General features: G+C 48.6%; 41 non-coding genes across 41 annotated transcripts; all 41 read right to left on the bottom strand.

Moving 5' to 3' along the window:
• Positions 1-297: 297 nt before the first annotated feature.
• trnam-cau (transfer RNA methionine (anticodon CAU)) lies at positions 298-370 on the bottom strand. The gene has a single exon. It is a non-coding gene; the product is annotated as a tRNA-Met (tRNA).
• Positions 371-604: 234 nt separating this feature from the next.
• trnag-gcc (transfer RNA glycine (anticodon GCC)) lies at positions 605-675 on the bottom strand. The gene has a single exon. It is a non-coding gene; the product is annotated as a tRNA-Gly (tRNA).
• A 514-nt stretch (positions 676-1,189) lies between these two features.
• Positions 1,190-1,260, bottom strand: trnag-gcc (transfer RNA glycine (anticodon GCC)). The gene has a single exon. It is a non-coding gene; the product is annotated as a tRNA-Gly (tRNA).
• Positions 1,261-1,903: 643 nt separating this feature from the next.
• Positions 1,904-1,976, bottom strand: trnam-cau (transfer RNA methionine (anticodon CAU)). The gene has a single exon. It is a non-coding gene; the product is annotated as a tRNA-Met (tRNA).
• Positions 1,977-2,210: 234 nt separating this feature from the next.
• On the bottom strand, positions 2,211-2,281 carry trnag-gcc (transfer RNA glycine (anticodon GCC)). The gene has a single exon. It is a non-coding gene; the product is annotated as a tRNA-Gly (tRNA).
• A 514-nt stretch (positions 2,282-2,795) lies between these two features.
• Positions 2,796-2,866, bottom strand: trnag-gcc (transfer RNA glycine (anticodon GCC)). Its single transcript has one exon. It is a non-coding gene; the product is annotated as a tRNA-Gly (tRNA).
• Positions 2,867-3,509: 643 nt separating this feature from the next.
• Positions 3,510-3,582, bottom strand: trnam-cau (transfer RNA methionine (anticodon CAU)). The gene has a single exon. It is a non-coding gene; the product is annotated as a tRNA-Met (tRNA).
• A 234-nt stretch (positions 3,583-3,816) lies between these two features.
• trnag-gcc (transfer RNA glycine (anticodon GCC)) lies at positions 3,817-3,887 on the bottom strand. Its single transcript has one exon. It is a non-coding gene; the product is annotated as a tRNA-Gly (tRNA).
• A 514-nt stretch (positions 3,888-4,401) lies between these two features.
• Positions 4,402-4,472, bottom strand: trnag-gcc (transfer RNA glycine (anticodon GCC)). The gene has a single exon. It is a non-coding gene; the product is annotated as a tRNA-Gly (tRNA).
• A 643-nt stretch (positions 4,473-5,115) lies between these two features.
• trnam-cau (transfer RNA methionine (anticodon CAU)) lies at positions 5,116-5,188 on the bottom strand. Its single transcript has one exon. It is a non-coding gene; the product is annotated as a tRNA-Met (tRNA).
• A 234-nt stretch (positions 5,189-5,422) lies between these two features.
• On the bottom strand, positions 5,423-5,493 carry trnag-gcc (transfer RNA glycine (anticodon GCC)). The gene has a single exon. It is a non-coding gene; the product is annotated as a tRNA-Gly (tRNA).
• Positions 5,494-6,007: 514 nt separating this feature from the next.
• Positions 6,008-6,078, bottom strand: trnag-gcc (transfer RNA glycine (anticodon GCC)). The gene has a single exon. It is a non-coding gene; the product is annotated as a tRNA-Gly (tRNA).
• A 643-nt stretch (positions 6,079-6,721) lies between these two features.
• On the bottom strand, positions 6,722-6,794 carry trnam-cau (transfer RNA methionine (anticodon CAU)). The gene has a single exon. It is a non-coding gene; the product is annotated as a tRNA-Met (tRNA).
• A 234-nt stretch (positions 6,795-7,028) lies between these two features.
• Positions 7,029-7,099, bottom strand: trnag-gcc (transfer RNA glycine (anticodon GCC)). Its single transcript has one exon. It is a non-coding gene; the product is annotated as a tRNA-Gly (tRNA).
• Positions 7,100-7,613: 514 nt separating this feature from the next.
• On the bottom strand, positions 7,614-7,684 carry trnag-gcc (transfer RNA glycine (anticodon GCC)). The gene has a single exon. It is a non-coding gene; the product is annotated as a tRNA-Gly (tRNA).
• Positions 7,685-8,327: 643 nt separating this feature from the next.
• Positions 8,328-8,400, bottom strand: trnam-cau (transfer RNA methionine (anticodon CAU)). The gene has a single exon. It is a non-coding gene; the product is annotated as a tRNA-Met (tRNA).
• Positions 8,401-8,634: 234 nt separating this feature from the next.
• On the bottom strand, positions 8,635-8,705 carry trnag-gcc (transfer RNA glycine (anticodon GCC)). The gene has a single exon. It is a non-coding gene; the product is annotated as a tRNA-Gly (tRNA).
• A 514-nt stretch (positions 8,706-9,219) lies between these two features.
• On the bottom strand, positions 9,220-9,290 carry trnag-gcc (transfer RNA glycine (anticodon GCC)). The gene has a single exon. It is a non-coding gene; the product is annotated as a tRNA-Gly (tRNA).
• A 643-nt stretch (positions 9,291-9,933) lies between these two features.
• trnam-cau (transfer RNA methionine (anticodon CAU)) lies at positions 9,934-10,006 on the bottom strand. The gene has a single exon. It is a non-coding gene; the product is annotated as a tRNA-Met (tRNA).
• An 803-nt stretch (positions 10,007-10,809) lies between these two features.
• Positions 10,810-10,880, bottom strand: trnag-gcc (transfer RNA glycine (anticodon GCC)). The gene has a single exon. It is a non-coding gene; the product is annotated as a tRNA-Gly (tRNA).
• A 643-nt stretch (positions 10,881-11,523) lies between these two features.
• trnam-cau (transfer RNA methionine (anticodon CAU)) lies at positions 11,524-11,596 on the bottom strand. Its single transcript has one exon. It is a non-coding gene; the product is annotated as a tRNA-Met (tRNA).
• Positions 11,597-11,830: 234 nt separating this feature from the next.
• trnag-gcc (transfer RNA glycine (anticodon GCC)) lies at positions 11,831-11,901 on the bottom strand. The gene has a single exon. It is a non-coding gene; the product is annotated as a tRNA-Gly (tRNA).
• Positions 11,902-12,415: 514 nt separating this feature from the next.
• Positions 12,416-12,486, bottom strand: trnag-gcc (transfer RNA glycine (anticodon GCC)). Its single transcript has one exon. It is a non-coding gene; the product is annotated as a tRNA-Gly (tRNA).
• A 643-nt stretch (positions 12,487-13,129) lies between these two features.
• trnam-cau (transfer RNA methionine (anticodon CAU)) lies at positions 13,130-13,202 on the bottom strand. The gene has a single exon. It is a non-coding gene; the product is annotated as a tRNA-Met (tRNA).
• Positions 13,203-13,436: 234 nt separating this feature from the next.
• Positions 13,437-13,507, bottom strand: trnag-gcc (transfer RNA glycine (anticodon GCC)). Its single transcript has one exon. It is a non-coding gene; the product is annotated as a tRNA-Gly (tRNA).
• A 514-nt stretch (positions 13,508-14,021) lies between these two features.
• trnag-gcc (transfer RNA glycine (anticodon GCC)) lies at positions 14,022-14,092 on the bottom strand. The gene has a single exon. It is a non-coding gene; the product is annotated as a tRNA-Gly (tRNA).
• Positions 14,093-14,735: 643 nt separating this feature from the next.
• trnam-cau (transfer RNA methionine (anticodon CAU)) lies at positions 14,736-14,808 on the bottom strand. The gene has a single exon. It is a non-coding gene; the product is annotated as a tRNA-Met (tRNA).
• A 234-nt stretch (positions 14,809-15,042) lies between these two features.
• Positions 15,043-15,113, bottom strand: trnag-gcc (transfer RNA glycine (anticodon GCC)). Its single transcript has one exon. It is a non-coding gene; the product is annotated as a tRNA-Gly (tRNA).
• A 514-nt stretch (positions 15,114-15,627) lies between these two features.
• Positions 15,628-15,698, bottom strand: trnag-gcc (transfer RNA glycine (anticodon GCC)). Its single transcript has one exon. It is a non-coding gene; the product is annotated as a tRNA-Gly (tRNA).
• Positions 15,699-16,339: 641 nt separating this feature from the next.
• On the bottom strand, positions 16,340-16,412 carry trnam-cau (transfer RNA methionine (anticodon CAU)). Its single transcript has one exon. It is a non-coding gene; the product is annotated as a tRNA-Met (tRNA).
• Positions 16,413-16,646: 234 nt separating this feature from the next.
• trnag-gcc (transfer RNA glycine (anticodon GCC)) lies at positions 16,647-16,717 on the bottom strand. Its single transcript has one exon. It is a non-coding gene; the product is annotated as a tRNA-Gly (tRNA).
• Positions 16,718-17,231: 514 nt separating this feature from the next.
• On the bottom strand, positions 17,232-17,302 carry trnag-gcc (transfer RNA glycine (anticodon GCC)). The gene has a single exon. It is a non-coding gene; the product is annotated as a tRNA-Gly (tRNA).
• A 643-nt stretch (positions 17,303-17,945) lies between these two features.
• trnam-cau (transfer RNA methionine (anticodon CAU)) lies at positions 17,946-18,018 on the bottom strand. Its single transcript has one exon. It is a non-coding gene; the product is annotated as a tRNA-Met (tRNA).
• Positions 18,019-18,252: 234 nt separating this feature from the next.
• On the bottom strand, positions 18,253-18,323 carry trnag-gcc (transfer RNA glycine (anticodon GCC)). Its single transcript has one exon. It is a non-coding gene; the product is annotated as a tRNA-Gly (tRNA).
• A 514-nt stretch (positions 18,324-18,837) lies between these two features.
• trnag-gcc (transfer RNA glycine (anticodon GCC)) lies at positions 18,838-18,908 on the bottom strand. The gene has a single exon. It is a non-coding gene; the product is annotated as a tRNA-Gly (tRNA).
• A 643-nt stretch (positions 18,909-19,551) lies between these two features.
• On the bottom strand, positions 19,552-19,624 carry trnam-cau (transfer RNA methionine (anticodon CAU)). The gene has a single exon. It is a non-coding gene; the product is annotated as a tRNA-Met (tRNA).
• Positions 19,625-19,858: 234 nt separating this feature from the next.
• trnag-gcc (transfer RNA glycine (anticodon GCC)) lies at positions 19,859-19,929 on the bottom strand. The gene has a single exon. It is a non-coding gene; the product is annotated as a tRNA-Gly (tRNA).
• A 514-nt stretch (positions 19,930-20,443) lies between these two features.
• On the bottom strand, positions 20,444-20,514 carry trnag-gcc (transfer RNA glycine (anticodon GCC)). Its single transcript has one exon. It is a non-coding gene; the product is annotated as a tRNA-Gly (tRNA).
• A 643-nt stretch (positions 20,515-21,157) lies between these two features.
• On the bottom strand, positions 21,158-21,230 carry trnam-cau (transfer RNA methionine (anticodon CAU)). The gene has a single exon. It is a non-coding gene; the product is annotated as a tRNA-Met (tRNA).
• Positions 21,231-21,464: 234 nt separating this feature from the next.
• On the bottom strand, positions 21,465-21,535 carry trnag-gcc (transfer RNA glycine (anticodon GCC)). Its single transcript has one exon. It is a non-coding gene; the product is annotated as a tRNA-Gly (tRNA).
• A 514-nt stretch (positions 21,536-22,049) lies between these two features.
• On the bottom strand, positions 22,050-22,120 carry trnag-gcc (transfer RNA glycine (anticodon GCC)). Its single transcript has one exon. It is a non-coding gene; the product is annotated as a tRNA-Gly (tRNA).
• Positions 22,121-22,540: the final 420 nt, after the last annotated feature.

The following is a 22,540-nucleotide window of genomic DNA, read 5'->3' as shown; positions in this document are numbered from 1 at the left end:
GGTAAAACCAACAAGGTTAAACTGGCTAAGGTGTGAACGACCTGCATTGTTTGACATAGTGACTCTCTCAACAAGTATTTTGCCAACATGGGCTAAAGACCAGGATTATCCCACCTGTCTTGCCGAAGTGAAGAAGCCTCTTGGATGAGAAGTTGAAGTACCCTCAACTAACCACAAGCAAGTGCCGCTGCAGCGAACAACTGAAGGAACTTCACAGACACTGTTAGCCATTGCTCGTCCACCACTTTCCTCCCATGATTTTATGCAAATGTGTGATGAATGTAACAATATAGGTTTTGCCCCGTGTGAGGATTGAACTCACGGCCTTCAGATTATGAGACTGACGCGCTGCCAACTGCGCTAACGAGGCCTCCTCCCCTGTAGAGCACGCACATGCATAGGACACAATGGACCCAGCTTCGCACTGGGTTCAAAACAAAATTTTGAACATTTAAAACAAGCTGACAACAAGATTCATGAAGAACCTCCAAATGAATTTCCAACTGAGCTCGCTCCAGAATTAAAATAATGATAGAGGGTCGGAAGCACATCCTGACTAAAACACCACAATGACATGTAGGGAGAAGCGGAGGAAAAGCTAAGCTGCATTGGCCGGGAATCGGACCCGGGTCTCCCACGTGGCAGGCGAGAATTCTACCACTGAACCACCAATGCCCACGTTGTTTCAGTTTTGAGCCACTCGGCTGACAGCGCCCACTTACGGAAACCAATATTGTGTCTGGGCTGATTGTCTCATGGTCATAGCACTTCAAAGATCCTCCACGCTTTTCAGACCTTAGCTTGAGAGGCAGGCTTGTCACCACTTTTCAGCTGTACTGTCATGATTGTTCTGTTGAAAGACGCCATCGACCTGGAGAAACCATCACTCAACGGAGGAGGTGGTCGAAGACACCAACTATCAGCCACCTACAATGCTGCCCTGAGCTATAGCATACGCACGCACCCATGACAGGGCTAAAAGCCCAGCTTGCCCCGGCCAGCTTCGCACTGGATTCAAAACAAAATATTTGAACATTTAAAACAGGCTGACTGCAAGAGTCATGCAAGAACCTCCAGATGAATTTCCAACTGAGCTCGCTCCAGAATTAAAATAATGATAGAGGGTCGGAAGCACATCCTGACTAAAACACCACAATGACATGTAGGGAGGAGCGCTGGAAAATTTTGATGCATTGGCCGGGAATCGGACCCGGGTCTCCCGCGTGGCAGGCGAGAATTCTACCACTGAACCACCAATGCCCACGTTGTCTCAGTTTTGAGCCACTCGGCTCAGACCGTCCACTTACGGAAACCAATATTGTGTCTGGGCTGATTGTCTCATGGTCATAGCACTTCAAAGATCCTCCACACTTTTCAGACCTTCAGCCGAACTGTCATGATTGTTCTGTTGAAAGACGCCATCGACCTGGAGAAACCATCACTCAACAGAGGAGGTGGTCGAAGACACCAACTATCAGCCACCTACATTGCTGTCCTGAGCTCTCTTCCAAAAAGGATGGACAGTCCAACAAAGATGAACTCCAACACTCGCAGCCGGCTTATCATCATCATTGACCCTAACCATGCCCTTTCACACCTCGACTCAGGTAAAACCAACAAGGTTAAACTGGCTAAGGTGTGAACGACCTGCATTGTTTGACATAGTGACTCTCTCAACAAGTATTTTGCCAACATGGGCTAAAGACCAGGATTATCCCACCTGTCTTGCCGAAGTGAAGAAGCCTCTTGGATGAGAAGTTGAAGTACCCTCAACTAACCACAAGCAAGTGCCGCTGCAGCGAACAACTGAAGGAACTTCACAGACACTGTTAGCCATTGCTCGTCCACCACTTTCCTCCCATGATTTTATGCAAATGTGTGATGAATGTAACAATATAGGTTTTGCCCCGTGTGAGGATTGAACTCACGGCCTTCAGATTATGAGACTGACGCGCTGCCAACTGCGCTAACGAGGCCTCCTCCCCTGTAGAGCACGCACATGCATAGGAGACAATGGACCCAGCTTCGCACTGGGTTCAAAACAAAATTTTGAACATTTAAAACAAGCTGACAACAAGATTCATGAAGAACCTCCAAATGAATTTCCAACTGAGCTCGCTCCAGAATTAAAATAATGATAGAGGGTCGGAAGCACATCCTGACTAAAACACCACAATGACATGTAGGGAGAAGCGGAGGAAAAGCTAAGCTGCATTGGCCGGGAATCGGACCCGGGTCTCCCACGTGGCAGGCGAGAATTCTACCACTGAACCACCAATGCCCACGTTGTCTCAGTTTTGAGCCACTCGGCTGACAGCGCCCACTTACGGAAACCAATATTGTGTCTGGGCTGATTGTCTCATGGTCATAGCACTTCAAAGATCCTCCACGCTTTTCAGACCTTAGCTTGAGAGGCAGGCTTGTCACCACTTTTCAGCTGTACTGTCATGATTGTTCTGTTGAAAGACGCCATCGACCTGGAGAAACCATCACTCAACGGAGGAGGTGGTCGAAGACACCAACTATCAGCCACCTACAATGCTGCCCTGAGCTATAGCATACGCACGCACCCATGACAGGGCTAAAAGCCCAGCTTGCCCCGGCCAGCTTCGCACTGGATTCAAAACAAAATATTTGAACATTTAAAACAGGCTGACTGCAAGAGTCATGCAAGAACCTCCAGATGAATTTCCAACTGAGCTCGCTCCAGAATTAAAATAATGATAGAGGGTCGGAAGCACATCCTGACTAAAACACCACAATGACATGTAGGGAGGAGCGCTGGAAAATTTTGATGCATTGGCCGGGAATCGGACCCGGGTCTCCCGCGTGGCAGGCGAGAATTCTACCACTGAACCACCAATGCCCACGTTGTCTCAGTTTTGAGCCACTCGGCTCAGACCGTCCACTTACGGAAACCAATATTGTGTCTGGGCTGATTGTCTCATGGTCATAGCACTTCAAAGATCCTCCACACTTTTCAGACCTTCAGCCGAACTGTCATGATTGTTCTGTTGAAAGACGCCATCGACCTGGAGAAACCATCACTCAACAGAGGAGGTGGTCGAAGACACCAACTATCAGCCACCTACATTGCTGTCCTGAGCTCTCTTCCAAAAAGGATGGACAGTCCAACAAAGATGAACTCCAACACTCGCAGCCGGCTTATCATCATCATTGACCCTAACCATGCCCTTTCACACCTCGACTCAGGTAAAACCAACAAGGTTAAACTGGCTAAGGTGTGAACGACCTGCATTGTTTGACATAGTGACTCTCTCAACAAGTATTTTGCCAACATGGGCTAAAGACTAGGATTATCCCACCTGTCTTGCCGAAGTGAAGAAGCCTCTTGGATGAGAAGTTGAAGTACCCTCAACTAACCACAAGCAAGTGCCGCTGCAGCGAACAACTGAAGGAACTTCACAGACACTGTTAGCCATTGCTCGTCCACCACTTTCCTCCCATGATTTTATGCAAATGTGTGATGAATGTAACAATATAGGTTTTGCCCCGTGTGAGGATTGAACTCACGGCCTTCAGATTATGAGACTGACGCGCTGCCAACTGCGCTAACGAGGCCTCCTCCCCTGTAGAGCACGCACATGCATAGGACACAATGGACCCAGCTTCGCACTGGGTTCAAAACAAAATTTTGAACATTTAAAACAAGCTGACAACAAGATTCATGAAGAACCTCCAAATGAATTTCCAACTGAGCTCGCTCCAGAATTAAAATAATGATAGAGGGTCGGAAGCACATCCTGACTAAAACACCACAATGACATGTAGGGAGAAGCGGAGGAAAGGCTAAGCTGCATTGGCCGGGAATCGGACCCGGGTCTCCCGCGTGGCAGGCGAGAATTCTACCACTGAACCACCAATGCCCACGTTGTCTCAGTTTTGAGCCACTCGGCTGACAGCGCCCACTTACGGAAACCAATATTGTGTCTGGGCTGATTGTCTCATGGTCATAGCACTTCAAAGATCCTCCACGCTTTTCAGACCTTAGCTTGAGAGGCAGGCTTGTCACCACTTTTCAGCTGTACTGTCATGATTGTTCTGTTGAAAGACGCCATCGACCTGGAGAAACCATCACTCAACGGAGGAGGTGGTCGAAGACACCAACTATCAGCCACCTACAATGCTGCCCTGAGCTATAGCATACGCACGCACCCATGACAGGGCTAAAAGCCCAGCTTGCCCCGGCCAGCTTCGCACTGGATTCAAAACAAAATATTTGAACATTTAAAACAGGCTGACTGCAAGAGTCATGCAAGAACCTCCAGATGAATTTCCAACTGAGCTCGCTCCAGAATTAAAATAATGATAGAGGGTCGGAAGCACATCCTGACTAAAACACCACAATGACATGTAGGGAGGAGCGCTGGAAAATTTTGATGCATTGGCCGGGAATCGGACCCGGGTCTCCCGCGTGGCAGGCGAGAATTCTACCACTGAACCACCAATGCCCACGTTGTCTCAGTTTTGAGCCACTCGGCTCAGACCGCCCACTTACGGAAACCAATATTGTGTCTGGGCTGATTGTCTCATGGTCATAGCACTTCAAAGATCCTCCACACTTTTCAGACCTTCAGCCGAACTGTCATGATTGTTCTGTTGAAAGACGCCATCGACCTGGAGAAACCATCACTCAACAGAGGAGGTGGTCGAAGACACCAACTATCAGCCACCTACATTGCTGTCCTGAGCTCTCTTCCAAAAAGGATGGACAGTCCAACAAAGATGAACTCCAACACTCGCAGCCGGCTTATCATCATCATTGACCCTAACCATGCCCTTTCACACCTCGACTCAGGTAAAACCAACAAGGTTAAACTGGCTAAGGTGTGAACGACCTGCATTGTTTGACATAGTGACTCTCTCAACAAGTATTTTGCCAACATGGGCTAAAGACCAGGATTATCCCACCTGTCTTGCCGAAGTGAAGAAGCCTCTTGGATGAGAAGTTGAAGTACCCTCAACTAACCACAAGCAAGTGCCGCTGCAGCGAACAACTGAAGGAACTTCACAGACACTGTTAGCCATTGCTCGTCCACCACTTTCCTCCCATGGTTTTATGCAAATGTGTGATGAATGTAACAATATAGGTTTTGCCCCGTGTGAGGATTGAACTCACGGCCTTCAGATTATGAGACTGACGCGCTGCCAACTGCGCTAACGAGGCCTCCTCCCCTGTAGAGCACGCACATGGATAGGACACAATGGACCCAGCTTCGCACTGGGTTCAAAACAAAATTTTGAACATTTAAAACAAGCTGACAACAAGATTCATGAAGAACCTCCAAATGAATTTCCAACTGAGCTCGCTCCAGAATTAAAATAATGATAGAGGGTCGGAAGCACATCCTGACTAAAACACCACAATGACATGTAGGGAGAAGCGGAGGAAAAGCTAAGCTGCATTGGCCGGGAATCGGACCCGGGTCTCCCGCGTGGCAGGCGAGAATTCTACCACTGAACCACCAATGCCCACGTTGTCTCAGTTTTGAGCCACTCGGCTGACAGCGCCCACTTACGGAAACCAATATTGTGTCTGGGCTGATTGTCTCATGGTCATAGCACTTCAAAGATCCTCCACGCTTTTCAGACCTTAGCTTGAGAGGCAGGCTTGTCACCACTTTTCAGCTGTACTGTCATGATTGTTCTGTTGAAAGACGCCATCGACCTGGAGAAACCATCACTCAACGGAGGAGGTGGTCGAAGACACCAACTATCAGCCACCTACAATGCTGCCCTGAGCTATAGCATACGCACGCACCCATGACAGGGCTAAAAGCCCAGCTTGCCCCGGCCAGCTTCGCACTGGATTCAAAACAAAATATTTGAACATTTAAAACAGGCTGACTGCAAGAGTCATGCAAGAACCTCCAGATGAATTTCCAACTGAGCTCGCTCCAGAATTAAAATAATGATAGAGGGTCGGAAGCACATCCTGACTAAAACACCACAATGACATGTAGGGAGGAGCGCTGGAAAATTTTGATGCATTGGCCGGGAATCGGACCCCGGTCTCCCGCGTGGCAGGCGAGAATTCTACCACTGAACCACCAATGCCCACGTTGTCTCAGTTTTGAGCCACTCGGCTCAGACCGCCCACTTACGGAAACCAATATTGTGTCTGGGCTGATTGTCTCATGGTCATAGCACTTCAAAGATCCTCCACACTTTTCAGACCTTCAGCCGAACTGTCATGATTGTTCTGTTGAAAGACGCCATCGACCTGGAGAAACCATCACTCAACAGAGGAGGTGGTCGAAGACACCAACTATCAGCCACCTACATTGCTGTCCTGAGCTCTCTTCCAAAAAGGATGGACAGTCCAACAAAGATGAACTCCAACACTCGCAGCCGGCTTATCATCATCATTGACCCTAACCATGCCCTTTCACACCTCGACTCAGGTAAAACCAACAAGGTTAAACTGGCTAAGGTGTGAACGACCTGCATTGTTTGACATAGTGACTCTCTCAACAAGTATTTTGCCAACATGGGCTAAAGACCAGGATTATCCCACCTGTCTTGCCGAAGTGAAGAAGCCTCTTGGATGAGAAGTTGAAGTACCCTCAACTAACCACAAGCAAGTGCCGCTGCAGCGAACAACTGAAGGAACTTCACAGACACTGTTAGCCATTACTCGTCCACCACTTTCCTCCCATGGTTTTATGCAAATGTGTGATGAATGTAACAATATAGGTTTTGCCCCGTGTGAGGATTGAACTCACGGCCTTCAGATTATGAGACTGACGCGCTGCCAACTGCGCTAACGAGGCCTCCTCCCCTGTAGAGCACGCACATGCATAGGACACAATGGACCCAGCTTCGCACTGGGTTCAAAACAAAATTTTGAACATTTAAAACAAGCTGACAACAAGATTCATGAAGAACCTCCAAATGAATTTCCAACTGAGCTCGCTCCAGAATTAAAATAATGATAGAGGGTCGGAAGCACATCCTGACTAAAACACCACAATGACATGTAGGGAGAAGCGGAGGAAAAGCTAAGCTGCATTGGCCGGGAATCGGACCCGGGTCTCCCGCGTGGCAGGCGAGAATTCTACCACTGAACCACCAATGCCCACGTTGTCTCAGTTTTGAGCCACTCGGCTGACAGCGCCCACTTACGGAAACCAATATTGTGTCTGGGCTGATTGTCTCATGGTCATAGCACTTCAAAGATCCTCCACGCTTTTCAGACCTTAGCTTGAGAGGCAGGCTTGTCACCACTTTTCAGCTGTACTGTCATGATTGTTCTGTTGAAAGACGCCATCGACCTGGAGAAACCATCACTCAACGGAGGAGGTGGTCGAAGACACCAACTATCAGCCACCTACAATGCTGCCCTGAGCTATAGCATACGCACGCACCCATGACAGGGCTAAAAGCCCAGCTTGCCCCGGCCAGCTTCGCACTGGATTCAAAACAAAATATTTGAACATTTAAAACAGGCTGACTGCAAGAGTCATGCAAGAACCTCCAGATGAATTTCCAACTGAGCTCGCTCCAGAATTAAAATAATGATAGAGGGTCGGAAGCACATCCTGACTAAAACACCACAATGACATGTAGGGAGGAGCGCTGGAAAATTTTGATGCATTGGCCGGGAATCGGACCCGGGTCTCCCGCGTGGCAGGCGAGAATTCTACCACTGAACCACCAATGCCCACGTTGTCTCAGTTTTGAGCCACTCGGCTCAGACCGCCCACTTACGGAAACCAATATTGTGTCTGGGCTGATTGTCTCATGGTCATAGCACTTCAAAGATCCTCCACACTTTTCAGACCTTCAGCCGAACTGTCATGATTGTTCTGTTGAAAGACGCCATCGACCTGGAGAAACCATCACTCAACAGAGGAGGTGGTCGAAGACACCAACTATCAGCCACCTACATTGCTGTCCTGAGCTCTCTTCCAAAAAGGATGGACAGTCCAACAAAGATGAACTCCAACACTCGCAGCCGGCTTATCATCATCATTGACCCTAACCATGCCCTTTCACACCTCGACTCAGGTAAAACCAACAAGGTTAAACTGGCTAAGGTGTGAACGACCTGCATTGTTTGACATAGTGACTCTCTCAACAAGTATTTTGCCAACATGGGCTAAAGACCAGGATTATCCCACCTGTCTTGCCGAAGTGAAGAAGCCTCTTGGATGAGAAGTTGAAGTACCCTCAACTAACCACAAGCAAGTGCCGCTGCAGCGAACAACTGAAGGAACTTCACAGACACTGTTAGCCATTGCTCGTCCACCACTTTCCTCCCATGATTTTATGCAAATGTGTGATGAATGTAACAATATAGGTTTTGCCCCGTGTGAGGATTGAACTCACGGCCTTCAGATTATGAGACTGACGCGCTGCCAACTGCGCTAACGAGGCCTCCTCCCCTGTAGAGCACGCACATGGATAGGACACAATGGACCCAGCTTCGCACTGGCTTCAAAACTAAATTTTGAACATTTAAAACAAGCTGACAACAAGATTCATGAAGAACCTCCAAATGAATTTCCAACTGAGCTCGCTCCAGAATTAAAATAATGATAGAGGGTCGGAAGCACATCCTGACTAAAACACCACAATGACATGTAGGGAGAAGCGGAGGAAAAGCTAAGCTGCATTGGCCGGGAATCGGACCCGGGTCTCCCGCGTGGCAGGCGAGAATTCTACCACTGAACCACCAATGCCCACGTTGTCTCAGTTTTGAGCCACTCGGCTGACAGCGCCCACTTACGGAAACCAATAGTGTGTCTGGGCTGATTGTCTCATGGTCATAGCACTTCAAAGATCCTCCACGCTTTTCAGACCTTAGCTTGAGAGGCAGGCTTGTCACCACTTTTCAGCTGTACTGTCATGATCGTTCTGTTGAAAGACGCCATCGACCTGGAGAAACCATCACTCAACGGAGGAGGTGGTCGAAGACACCAACTATCAGCCACCTACAATGCTGCCCTGAGCTATAGCATACGCACGCACCCATGACAGGGCTAAAAGCCCAGCTTGCCCCGGCCAGCTTCGCACTGGATTCAAAACAAAATATTTGAACATTTAAAACAGGCTGACTGCAAGAGTCATGCAAGAACCTCCAGATGAATTTCCAACTGAGCTCGCTCCAGAATTAAAATAATGATAGAGGGTCGGAAGCACATCCTGACTAAAACACCACAATGACATGTAGGGAGGAGCGCTGGAAAATTTTGATGCATTGGCCGGGAATCGGACCCGGGTCTCCCGCGTGGCAGGCGAGAATTCTACCACTGAACCACCAATGCCCACGTTGTCTCAGTTTTGAGCCACTCGGCTCAGACCGCCCACTTACGGAAACCAATATTGTGTCTGGGCTGATTGTCTCATGGTCATAGCACTTCAAAGATCCTCCACACTTTTCAGACCTTCAGCCGAACTGTCATGATTGTTCTGTTGAAAGACGCCATCGACCTGGAGAAACCATCACTCAACAGAGGAGGTGGTCGAAGACACCAACTATCAGCCACCTACATTGCTGTCCTGAGCTCTCTTCCAAAAAGGATGGACAGTCCAACAAAGATGAACTCCAACACTCGCAGCCGGCTTATCATCATCATTGACCCTAACCATGCCCTTTCACACCTCGACTCAGGTAAAACCAACAAGGTTAAACTGGCTAAGGTGTGAACGACCTGCATTGTTTGACATAGTGACTCTCTCAACAAGTATTTTGCCAACATGGGCTAAAGACCAGGATTATCCCACCTGTCTTGCCGAAGTGAAGAAGCCTCTTGGATGAGAAGTTGAAGTACCCTCAACTAACCACAAGCAAGTGCCGCTGCAGCGAACAACTGAAGGAACTTCACAGACACTGTTAGCCATTGCTCGTCCACCACTTTCCTCCCATGATTTTATGCAAATGTGTGATGAATGTAACAATATAGGTTTTGCCCCGTGTGAGGATTGAACTCACGGCCTTCAGATTATGAGACTGACGCGCTGCCAACTGCGCTAACGAGGCCTCCTCCCCTGTAGAGCACGCACATGGATAGGACACAATGGACCCAGCTTCGCACTGGCTTCAAAACTAAATTTTGAACATTTAAAACAAGCTGACAACAAGATTCATGAAGAACCTCCAAATGAATTTCCAACTGAGCTCGCTCCAGAATTAAAATAATGATAGAGGGTCGGAAGCACATCCTGACTAAAACACCACAATGACATGTAGGGAGAAGCGGAGGAAAAGCTAAGCTGCATTGGCCGGGAATCGGACCCGGGCGAGAATTCTACCACTGAACCACCAATGCCCACGTTGTCTCAGTTTTGAGCCACTCGGCTGACAGCGCCCACTTACGGAAACCAATAGTGTGTCTGGGCTGATTGTCTCATGGTCATAGCACTTCAAAGATCCTCCACGCTTTTCAGACCTTAGCTTGAGAGGCAGGCTTGTCACCACTTTTCAGCTGTACTGTCATGATCGTTCTGTTGAAAGACGCCATCGACCTGGAGAAACCATCACTCAACGGAGGAGGTGGTCGAAGACACCAACTATCAGCCACCTACAATGCTGCCCTGAGCTATAGCATACGCACGCACCCATGACAGGGCTAAAAGCCCAGCTTGCCCCGGCCAGCTTCGCACTGGATTCAAAACAAAATATTTGAACATTTAAAACAGGCTGACTGCAAGAGTCATGCAAGAACCTCCAGATGAATTTCCAACTGAGCTCGCTCCAGAATTAAAATAATGATAGAGGGTCGGAAGCACATCCTGACTAAAACACCACAATGACATGTAGGGAGGAGCGCTGGAAAATTTTGATGCATTGGCCGGGAATCGGACCCGGGTCTCCCGCGTGGCAGGCGAGAATTCTACCACTGAACCACCAATGCCCACGTTGTCTCAGTTTTGAGCCACTCGGCTCAGACCGCCCACTTACGGAAACCAATATTGTGTCTGGGCTGATTGTCTCATGGTCATAGCACTTCAAAGATCCTCCACACTTTTCAGACCTTCAGCCGAACTGTCATGATTGTTCTGTTGAAAGACGCCATCGACCTGGAGAAACCATCACTCAACAGAGGAGGTGGTCGAAGACACCAACTATCAGCCACCTACATTGCTGTCCTGAGCTCTCTTCCAAAAAGGATGGACAGTCCAACAAAGATGAACTCCAACACTCGCAGCCGGCTTATCATCATCATTGACCCTAACCATGCCCTTTCACACCTCGACTCAGGTAAAACCAACAAGGTTAAACTGGCTAAGGTGTGAACGACCTGCATTGTTTGACATAGTGACTCTCTCAACAAGTATTTTGCCAACATGGGCTAAAGACCAGGATTATCCCACCTGTCTTGCCGAAGTGAAGAAGCCTCTTGGATGAGAAGTTGAAGTACCCTCAACTAACCACAAGCAAGTGCCGCTGCAGCGAACAACTGAAGGAACTTCACAGACACTGTTAGCCATTGCTCGTCCACCACTTTCCTCCCATGATTTTATGCAAATGTGTGATGAATGTAACAATATAGGTTTTGCCCCGTGTGAGGATTGAACTCACGGCCTTCAGATTATGAGACTGACGCGCTGCCAACTGCGCTAACGAGGCCTCCTCCCCTGTAGAGCACGCACATGGATAGGACACAATGGACCCAGCTTCGCACTGGCTTCAAAACTAAATTTTGAACATTTAAAACAAGCTGACAACAAGATTCATGAAGAACCTCCAAATGAATTTCCAACTGAGCTCGCTCCAGAATTAAAATAATGATAGAGGGTCGGAAGCACATCCTGACTAAAACACCACAATGACATGTAGGGAGAAGCGGAGGAAAAGCTAAGCTGCATTGGCCGGGAATCGGACCCGGGTCTCCCGCGTGGCAGGCGAGAATTCTACCACTGAACCACCAATGCCCACGTTGTCTCAGTTTTGAGCCACTCGGCTGACAGCGCCCACTTACGGAAACCAATAGTGTGTCTGGGCTGATTGTCTCATGGTCATAGCACTTCAAAGATCCTCCACGCTTTTCAGACCTTAGCTTGAGAGGCAGGCTTGTCACCACTTTTCAGCTGTACTGTCATGATCGTTCTGTTGAAAGACGCCATCGACCTGGAGAAACCATCACTCAACGGAGGAGGTGGTCGAAGACACCAACTATCAGCCACCTACAATGCTGCCCTGAGCTATAGCATACGCACGCACCCATGACAGGGCTAAAAGCCCAGCTTGCCCCGGCCAGCTTCGCACTGGATTCAAAACAAAATATTTGAACATTTAAAACAGGCTGACTGCAAGAGTCATGCAAGAACCTCCAGATGAATTTCCAACTGAGCTCGCTCCAGAATTAAAATAATGATAGAGGGTCGGAAGCACATCCTGACTAAAACACCACAATGACATGTAGGGAGGAGCGCTGGAAAATTTTGATGCATTGGCCGGGAATCGGACCCGGGTCTCCCGCGTGGCAGGCGAGAATTCTACCACTGAACCACCAATGCCCACGTTGTCTCAGTTTTGAGCCACTCGGCTCAGACCGCCCACTTACGGAAACCAATATTGTGTCTGGGCTGATTGTCTCATGGTCATAGCACTTCAAAGATCCTCCACACTTTTCAGACCTTCAGCCGAACTGTCATGATTGTTCTGTTGAAAGACGCCATCGACCTGGAGAAACCATCACTCAACAGAGGAGGTGGTCGAAGACACCAACTATCAGCCACCTACATTGCTGTCCTGAGCTCTCTTCCAAAAAGGATGGACAGTCCAACAAAGATGAACTCCAACACTCGCAGCCGGCTTATCATCATCATTGACCCTAACCATGCCCTTTCACACCTCGACTCAGGTAAAACCAACAAGGTTAAACTGGCTAAGGTGTGAAAGACCTGCATTGTTTGACATAGTGACTCTCTCAACAAGTATTTTGCCAACATGGGCTAAAGACCAGGATTATCCCACCTGTCTTGCCGAAGTGAAGAAGCCTCTTGGATGAGAAGTTGAAGTACCCTCAACTAACCACAAGCAAGTGCCGCTGCAGCGAACAACTGAAGGAACTTCACAGACACTGTTAGCCATTGCTCGTCCACCACTTTCCTCCCATGATTTTATGCAAATGTGTGATGAATGTAACAATATAGGTTTTGCCCCGTGTGAGGATTGAACTCACGGCCTTCAGATTATGAGACTGACGCGCTGCCAACTGCGCTAACGAGGCCTCCTCCCCTGTAGAGCACGCACATGGATAGGACACAATGGACCCAGCTTCGCACTGGCTTCAAAACTAAATTTTGAACATTTAAAACAAGCTGACAACAAGATTCATGAAGAACCTCCAAATGAATTTCCAACTGAGCTCGCTCCAGAATTAAAATAATGATAGAGGGTCGGAAGCACATCCTGACTAAAACACCACAATGACATGTAGGGAGAAGCGGAGGAAAAGCTAAGCTGCATTGGCCGGGAATCGGACCCGGGTCTCCCGCGTGGCAGGCGAGAATTCTACCACTGAACCACCAATGCCCACGTTGTCTCAGTTTTGAGCCACTCGGCTGACAGCGCCCACTTACGGAAACCAATAGTGTGTCTGGGCTGATTGTCTCATGGTCATAGCACTTCAAAGATCCTCCACGCTTTTCAGACCTTAGCTTGAGAGGCAGGCTTGTCACCACTTTTCAGCTGTACTGTCATGATCGTTCTGTTGAAAGACGCCATCGACCTGGAGAAACCATCACTCAACGGAGGAGGTGGTCGAAGACACCAACTATCAGCCACCTACAATGCTGCCCTGAGCTATAGCATACGCACGCACCCATGACAGGGCTAAAAGCCCAGCTTGCCCCGGCCAGCTTCGCACTGGATTCAAAACAAAATATTTGAACATTTAAAACAGGCTGACTGCAAGAGTCATGCAAGAACCTCCAGATGAATTTCCAACTGAGCTCGCTCCAGAATTAAAATAATGATAGAGGGTCGGAAGCACATCCTGACTAAAACACCACAATGACATGTAGGGAGGAGCGCTGGAAAATTTTGATGCATTGGCCGGGAATCGGACCCGGGTCTCCCGCGTGGCAGGCGAGAATTCTACCACTGAACCACCAATGCCCACGTTGTCTCAGTTTTGAGCCACTCGGCTCAGACCGCCCACTTACGGAAACCAATATTGTGTCTGGGCTGATTGTCTCATGGTCATAGCACTTCAAAGATCCTCCACACTTTTCAGACCTTCAGCCGAACTGTCATGATTGTTCTGTTGAAAGACGCCATCGACCTGGAGAAACCATCACTCAACAGAGGAGGTGGTCGAAGACACCAACTATCAGCCACCTACATTGCTGTCCTGAGCTCTCTTCCAAAAAGGATGGACAGTCCAACAAAGATGAACTCCAACACTCGCAGCCGGCTTATCATCATCATTGACCCTAACCATGCCCTTTCACACCTCGACTCAGGTAAAACCAACAAGGTTAAACTGGCTAAGGTGTGAACGACCTGCATTGTTTGACATAGTGACTCTCTCAACAAGTATTTTGCCAACATGGGCTAAAGACCAGGATTATCCCACCTGTCTTGCCGAAGTGAAGAAGCCTCTTGGATGAGAAGTTGAAGTACCCTCAACTAACCACAAGCAAGTGCCGCTGCAGCGAACAACTGAAGGAACTTCACAGACACTGTTAGCCATTGCTCGTCCACCACTTTCCTCCCATGGTTTTATGCAAATGTGTGATGAATGTAACAATATAGGTTTTGCCCCGTGTGAGGATTGAACTCACGGCCTTCAGATTATGAGACTGACGCGCTGCCAACTGCGCTAACGAGGCCTCCTCCCCTGTAGAGCACGCACATGCATAGGACACAATGGACCCAGCTTCGCACTGGGTTCAAAACAAAATTTTGAACATTTAAAACAAGCTGACAACAAGATTCATGAAGAACCTCCAAATGAATTTCCAACTGAGCTCGCTCCAGAATTAAAATAATGATAGAGGGTCGGAAGCACATCCTGACTAAAACACCACAATGACATGTAGGGAGAAGCGGAGGAAAAGCTAAGCTGCATTGGCCGGGAATCGGACCCGGGTCTCCCGCGTGGCAGGCGAGAATTCTACCACTGAACCACCAATGCCCACGTTGTCTCAGTTTTGAGCCACTCGGCTGACAGCGCCCACTTACGGAAACCAATATTGTGTCTGGGCTGATTGTCTCATGGTCATAGCACTTCAAAGATCCTCCACGCTTTTCAGACCTTAGCTTGAGAGGCAGGCTTGTCACCACTTTTCAGCTGTACTGTCATGATTGTTCTGTTGAAAGACGCCATCGACCTGGAGAAACCATCACTCAACGGAGGAGGTGGTCGAAGACACCAACTATCAGCCACCTACAATGCTGCCCTGAGCTATAGCATACGCACGCACCCATGACAGGGCTAAAAGCCCAGCTTGCCCCGGCCAGCTTCGCACTGGATTCAAAACAAAATATTTGAACATTTAAAACAGGCTGACTGCAAGAGTCATGCAAGAACCTCCAGATGAATTTCCAACTGAGCTCGCTCCAGAATTAAAATAATGATAGAGGGTCGGAAGCACATCCTGACTAAAACACCACAATGACATGTAGGGAGGAGCGCTGGAAAATTTTGATGCATTGGCCGGGAATCGGACCCGGGTCTCCCGCGTGGCAGGCGAGAATTCTACCACTGAACCACCAATGCCCACGTTGTCTCAGTTTTGAGCCACTCGGCTCAGACCGCCCACTTACGGAAACCAATATTGTGTCTGGGCTGATTGTCTCATGGTCATAGCACTTCAAAGATCCTCCACACTTTTCAGACCTTCAGCCGAACTGTCATGATTGTTCTGTTGAAAGACGCCATCGACCTGGAGAAACCATCACTCAACAGAGGAGGTGGTCGAAGACACCAACTATCAGCCACCTACATTGCTGTCCTGAGCTCTCTTCCAAAAAGGATGGACAGTCCAACAAAGATGAACTCCAACACTCGCAGCCGGCTTATCATCATCATTGACCCTAACCATGCCCTTTCACACCTCGACTCAGGTAAAACCAACAAGGTTAAACTGGCTAAGGTGTGAACGACCTGCATTGTTTGACATAGTGACTCTCTCAACAAGTATTTTGCCAACATGGGCTAAAGACCAGGATTATCCCACCTGTCTTGCCGAAGTGAAGAAGCCTCTTGGATGAGAAGTTGAAGTACCCTCAACTAACCACAAGCAAGTGCCGCTGCAGCGAACAACTGAAGGAACTTCACAGACACTGTTAGCCATTACTTCCACCACTTTCCTCCCATGGTTTTATGCAAATGTGTGATGAATGTAACAATATAGGTTTTGCCCCGTGTGAGGATTGAACTCACGGCCTTCAGATTATGAGACTGACGCGCTGCCAACTGCGCTAACGAGGCCTCCTCCCCTGTAGAGCACGCACATGCATAGGACACAATGGACCCAGCTTCGCACTGGGTTCAAAACAAAATTTTGAACATTTAAAACAAGCTGACAACAAGATTCATGAAGAACCTCCAAATGAATTTCCAACTGAGCTCGCTCCAGAATTAAAATAATGATAGAGGGTCGGAAGCACATCCTGACTAAAACACCACAATGACATGTAGGGAGAAGCGGAGGAAAAGCTAAGCTGCATTGGCCGGGAATCGGACCCGGGTCTCCCGCGTGGCAGGCGAGAATTCTACCACTGAACCACCAATGCCCACGTTGTCTCAGTTTTGAGCCACTCGGCTGACAGCGCCCACTTACGGAAACCAATAGTGTGTCTGGGCTGATTGTCTCATGGTCATAGCACTTCAAAGATCCTCCACGCTTTTCAGACCTTAGCTTGAGAGGCAGGCTTGTCACCACTTTTCAGCTGTACTGTCATGATCGTTCTGTTGAAAGACGCCATCGACCTGGAGAAACCATCACTCAACGGAGGAGGTGGTCGAAGACACCAACTATCAGCCACCTACAATGCTGCCCTGAGCTATAGCATACGCACGCACCCATGACAGGGCTAAAAGCCCAGCTTGCCCCGGCCAGCTTCGCACTGGATTCAAAACAAAATATTTGAACATTTAAAACAGGCTGACTGCAAGAGTCATGCAAGAACCTCCAGATGAATTTCCAACTGAGCTCGCTCCAGAATTAAAATAATGATAGAGGGTCGGAAGCACATCCTGACTAAAACACCACAATGACATGTAGGGAGGAGCGCTGGAAAATTTTGATGCATTGGCCGGGAATCGGACCCGGGTCTCCCGCGTGGCAGGCGAGAATTCTACCACTGAACCACCAATGCCCACGTTGTCTCAGTTTTGAGCCACTCGGCTCAGACCGCCCACTTACGGAAACCAATATTGTGTCTGGGCTGATTGTCTCATGGTCATAGCACTTCAAAGATCCTCCACACTTTTCAGACCTTCAGCCGAACTGTCATGATTGTTCTGTTGAAAGACGCCATCGACCTGGAGAAACCATCACTCAACAGAGGAGGTGGTCGAAGACACCAACTATCAGCCACCTACATTGCTGTCCTGAGCTCTCTTCCAAAAAGGATGGACAGTCCAACAAAGATGAACTCCAACACTCGCAGCCGGCTTATCATCATCATTGACCCTAACCATGCCCTTTCACACCTCGACTCAGGTAAAACCAACAAGGTTAAACTGGCTAAGGTGTGAACGACCTGCATTGTTTGACATAGTGACTCTCTCAACAAGTATTTTGCCAACATGGGCTAAAGACCAGGATTATCCCACCTGTCTTGCCGAAGTGAAGAAGCCTCTTGGATGAGAAGTTGAAGTACCCTCAACTAACCACAAGCAAGTGCCGCTGCAGCGAACAACTGAAGGAACTTCACAGACACTGTTAGCCATTGCTCGTCCACCACTTTCCTCCCATGGTTTTATGCAAATGTGTGATGAATGTAACAATATAGGTTTTGCCCCGTGTGAGGATTGAACTCACGGCCTTCAGATTATGAGACTGACGCGCTGCCAACTGCGCTAACGAGGCCTCCTCCCCTGTAGAGCACGCACATGCATAGGACACAATGGACCCAGCTTCGCACTGGGTTCAAAACAAAATTTTGAACATTTAAAACAAGCTGACAACAAGATTCATGAAGAACCTCCAAATGAATTTCCAACTGAGCTCGCTCCAGAATTAAAATAATGATAGAGGGTCGGAAGCACATCCTGACTAAAACACCACAATGACATGTAGGGAGAAGCGGAGGAAAAGCTAAGCTGCATTGGCCGGGAATCGGACCCGGGTCTCCCGCGTGGCAGGCGAGAATTCTACCACTGAACCACCAATGCCCACGTTGTCTCAGTTTTGAGCCACTCGGCTGACAGCGCCCACTTACGGAAACCAATATTGTGTCTGGGCTGATTGTCTCATGGTCATAGCACTTCAAAGATCCTCCACGCTTTTCAGACCTTAGCTTGAGAGGCAGGCTTGTCACCACTTTTCAGCTGTACTGTCATGATTGTTCTGTTGAAAGACGCCATCGACCTGGAGAAACCATCACTCAACGGAGGAGGTGGTCGAAGACACCAACTATCAGCCACCTACAATGCTGCCCTGAGCTATAGCATACGCACGCACCCATGACAGGGCTAAAAGCCCAGCTTGCCCCGGCCAGCTTCGCACTGGATTCAAAACAAAATATTTGAACATTTAAAACAGGCTGACTGCAAGAGTCATGCAAGAACCTCCAGATGAATTTCCAACTGAGCTCGCTCCAGAATTAAAATAATGATAGAGGGTCGGAAGCACATCCTGACTAAAACACCACAATGACATGTAGGGAGGAGCGCTGGAAAATTTTGATGCATTGGCCGGGAATCGGACCCGGGTCTCCCGCGTGGCAGGCGAGAATTCTACCACTGAACCACCAATGCCCACGTTGTCTCAGTTTTGAGCCACTCGGCTCAGACCGCCCACTTACGGAAACCAATATTGTGTCTGGGCTGATTGTCTCATGGTCATAGCACTTCAAAGATCCTCCACACTTTTCAGACCTTCAGCCGAACTGTCATGATTGTTCTGTTGAAAGACGCCATCGACCTGGAGAAACCATCACTCAACAGAGGAGGTGGTCGAAGACACCAACTATCAGCCACCTACATTGCTGTCCTGAGCTCTCTTCCAAAAAGGATGGACAGTCCAACAAAGATGAACTCCAACACTCGCAGCCGGCTTATCATCATCATTGACCCTAACCATGCCCTTTCACACCTCGACTCAGGTAAAACCAACAAGGTTAAACTGGCTAAGGTGTGAACGACCTGCATTGTTTGACATAGTGACTCTCTCAACAAGTATTTTGCCAACATGGGCTAAAGACCAGGATTATCCCACCTGTCTTGCCGAAGTGAAGAAGCCTCTTGGATGAGAAGTTGAAGTACCCTCAACTAACCACAAGCAAGTGCCGCTGCAGCGAACAACTGAAGGAACTTCACAGACACTGTTAGCCATTGCTCGTCCACCACTTTCCTCCCATGATTTTATGCAAATGTGTGATGAATGTAACAATATAGGTTTTGCCCCGTGTGAGGATTGAACTCACGGCCTTCAGATTATGAGACTGACGCGCTGCCAACTGCGCTAACGAGGCCTCCTCCCCTGTAGAGCACGCACATGGATAGGACACAATGGACCCAGCTTCGCACTGGCTTCAAAACTAAATTTTGAACATTTAAAACAAGCTGACAACAAGATTCATGAAGAACCTCCAAATGAATTTCCAACTGAGCTCGCTCCAGAATTAAAATAATGATAGAGGGTCGGAAGCACATCCTGACTAAAACACCACAATGACATGTAGGGAGAAGCGGAGGAAAAGCTAAGCTGCATTGGCCGGGAATCGGACCCGGGTCTCCCGCGTGGCAGGCGAGAATTCTACCACTGAACCACCAATGCCCACGTTGTCTCAGTTTTGAGCCACTCGGCTGACAGCGCCCACTTACGGAAACCAATAGTGTGTCTGGGCTGATTGTCTCATGGTCATAGCACTTCAAAGATCCTCCACGCTTTTCAGACCTTAGCTTGAGAGGCAGGCTTGTCACCACTTTTCAGCTGTACTGTCATGATTGTTCTGTTGAAAGACGCCATCGACCTGGAGAAACCATCACTCAACGGAGGAGGTGATCGAAGACACCAACTATCAGCCACCTACAATGCTGCCCTGAGCTATAGCATACGCACGCACCCATGACAGGGCTAAAAGCCCAGCTTGCCCCGGCCAGCTTCGCACTGGATTCAAAACAAAATATTTGAACATTTAAAACAGGCTGACTGCAAGAGTCATGCAAGAACCTCCAGATGAATTTCCAACTGAGCTCGCTCCAGAATTAAAATAATGATAGAGGGTCGGAAGCACATCCTGACTAAAACACCACAATGACATGTAGGGAGGAGCGCTGGAAAATTTTGATGCATTGGCCGGGAATCGGACCCGGGTCTCCCGCGTGGCAGGCGAGAATTCTACCACTGAACCACCAATGCCCACGTTGTCTCAGTTTTGAGCCACTCGGCTCAGACCGCCCACTTACGGAAACCAATATTGTGTCTGGGCTGATTGTCTCATGGTCATAGCACTTCAAAGATCCTCCACACTTTTCAGACCTTCAGCCGAACTGTCATGATTGTTCTGTTGAAAGACGCCATCGACCTGGAGAAACCATCACTCAACAGAGGAGGTGGTCGAAGACACCAACTATCAGCCACCTACATTGCTGTCCTGAGCTCTCTTCCAAAAAGGATGGACAGTCCAACAAAGATGAACTCCAACACTCGCAGCCGGCTTATCATCATCATTGACCCTAACCATGCCCTTTCACACCTCGACTCAGGTAAAACCAACAAGGTTAAACTGGCTAAGGTGTGAACGACGTGCATTGTTTGACATAGTGACTCTCTCAACAAGTATTTTGCCAACATGGGCTAAAGACCAGGATTATCCCACCTGTCTTGCCGAAGTGAAGAAGCCTCTTGGATGAGAAGTTGAAGTACCCTCAACTAACCACAAGCAAGTGCCGCTGCAGCGAACAACTGAAGGAACTTCACAGACACTGTTAGCCATTGCTCGTCCACCACGTTCCTCCCATGATTTTATGCAAATGTGTGATGAATGTAACAACATAGGTTTTGCCCCGTGTGAGGATTGAACTCACGGCCTTCAGATTATGAGACTGACGCGCTGCCAACTGCGCTAACGAGGCCTCCTCCCCTGTAGAGCACGCACATGCATAGGACACAATGGACCCAGCTTCGCACTGGGTTCAAAACAAAATTTTGAACATTTAAAACAAGCTGACAACAAGATTCATGAAGAACCTCCAAATGAATTTCCAACTGAGCTCGCTCCAGAATTAAAATAATGATAGAGGGTCGGAAGCACATCCTGACTAAAACACCACAATGACATGTAGGGAGAAGCGGAGGAAAAGCTAAGCTGCATTGGCCGGGAATCGGACCCGGGTCTCCCGCGTGGCAGGCGAGAATTCTACCACTGAACCACCAATGCCCACGTTGTCTCAGTTTTGAGCCACTCGGCTGACAGCGCCCACTTACGGAAACCAATATTGTGTCTGGGCTGATTGTCTCATGGTCATAGCACTTCAAAGATCCTCCACGCTTTTCAGACCTTAGCTTGAGAGGCAGGCTTGTCACCACTTTTCAGCTGTACTGTCATGATTGTTCTGTTGAAAGACGCCATCGACCTGGAGAAACCATCACTCAACGGAGGAGGTGGTCGAAGACACCAACTATCAGCCACCTACAATGCTGCCCTGAGCTATAGCATACGCACGCACCCATGACAGGGCTAAAAGCCCAGCTTGCCCCGGCCAGCTTCGCACTGGATTCAAAACAAAATATTTGAACATTTAAAACAGGCTGACTGCAAGAGTCATGCAAGAACCTCCAGATGAATTTCCAACTGAGCTCGCTCCAGAATTAAAATAATGATAGAGGGTCGGAAGCACATCCTGACTAAAACACCACAATGACATGTAGGGAGGAGCGCTGGAAAATTTTGATGCATTGGCCGGGAATCGGACCCGGGTCTCCCGCGTGGCAGGCGAGAATTCTACCACTGAACCACCAATGCCCACGTTGTCTCAGTTTTGAGCCACTCGGCTCAGACCGCCCACTTACGGAAACCAATATTGTGTCTGGGCTGATTGTCTCATGGTCATAGCACTTCAAAGATCCTCCACACTTTTCAGACCTTCAGCCGAACTGTCATGATTGTTCTGTTGAAAGACGCCATCGACCTGGAGAAACCATCACTCAACAGAGGAGGTGGTCGAAGACACCAACTATCAGCCACCTACATTGCTGTCCTGAGCTCTCTTCCAAAAAGGATGGACAGTCCAACAAAGATGAACTCCAACACTCGCAGCCGGCTTATCATCATCATTGACCCTAACCATGCCCTTTCACACCTCGACTCAGGTAAAACCAACAAGGTTAAACTGGCTAAGGTGTGAACGACCTGCATTGTTTGACATAGTGACTCTCTCAACAA

Source organism: Solea solea, chromosome 8 (genome assembly GCF_958295425.1).
Source record: "Solea solea chromosome 8, fSolSol10.1, whole genome shotgun sequence".
Classification (NCBI taxonomy): Eukaryota; Metazoa; Chordata; class Actinopteri; order Pleuronectiformes; family Soleidae; genus Solea; species Solea solea.
The sequence above is the reverse complement of the archived record's forward strand: the minus strand, read 5'-3'. Positions and strand labels throughout refer to the sequence as shown.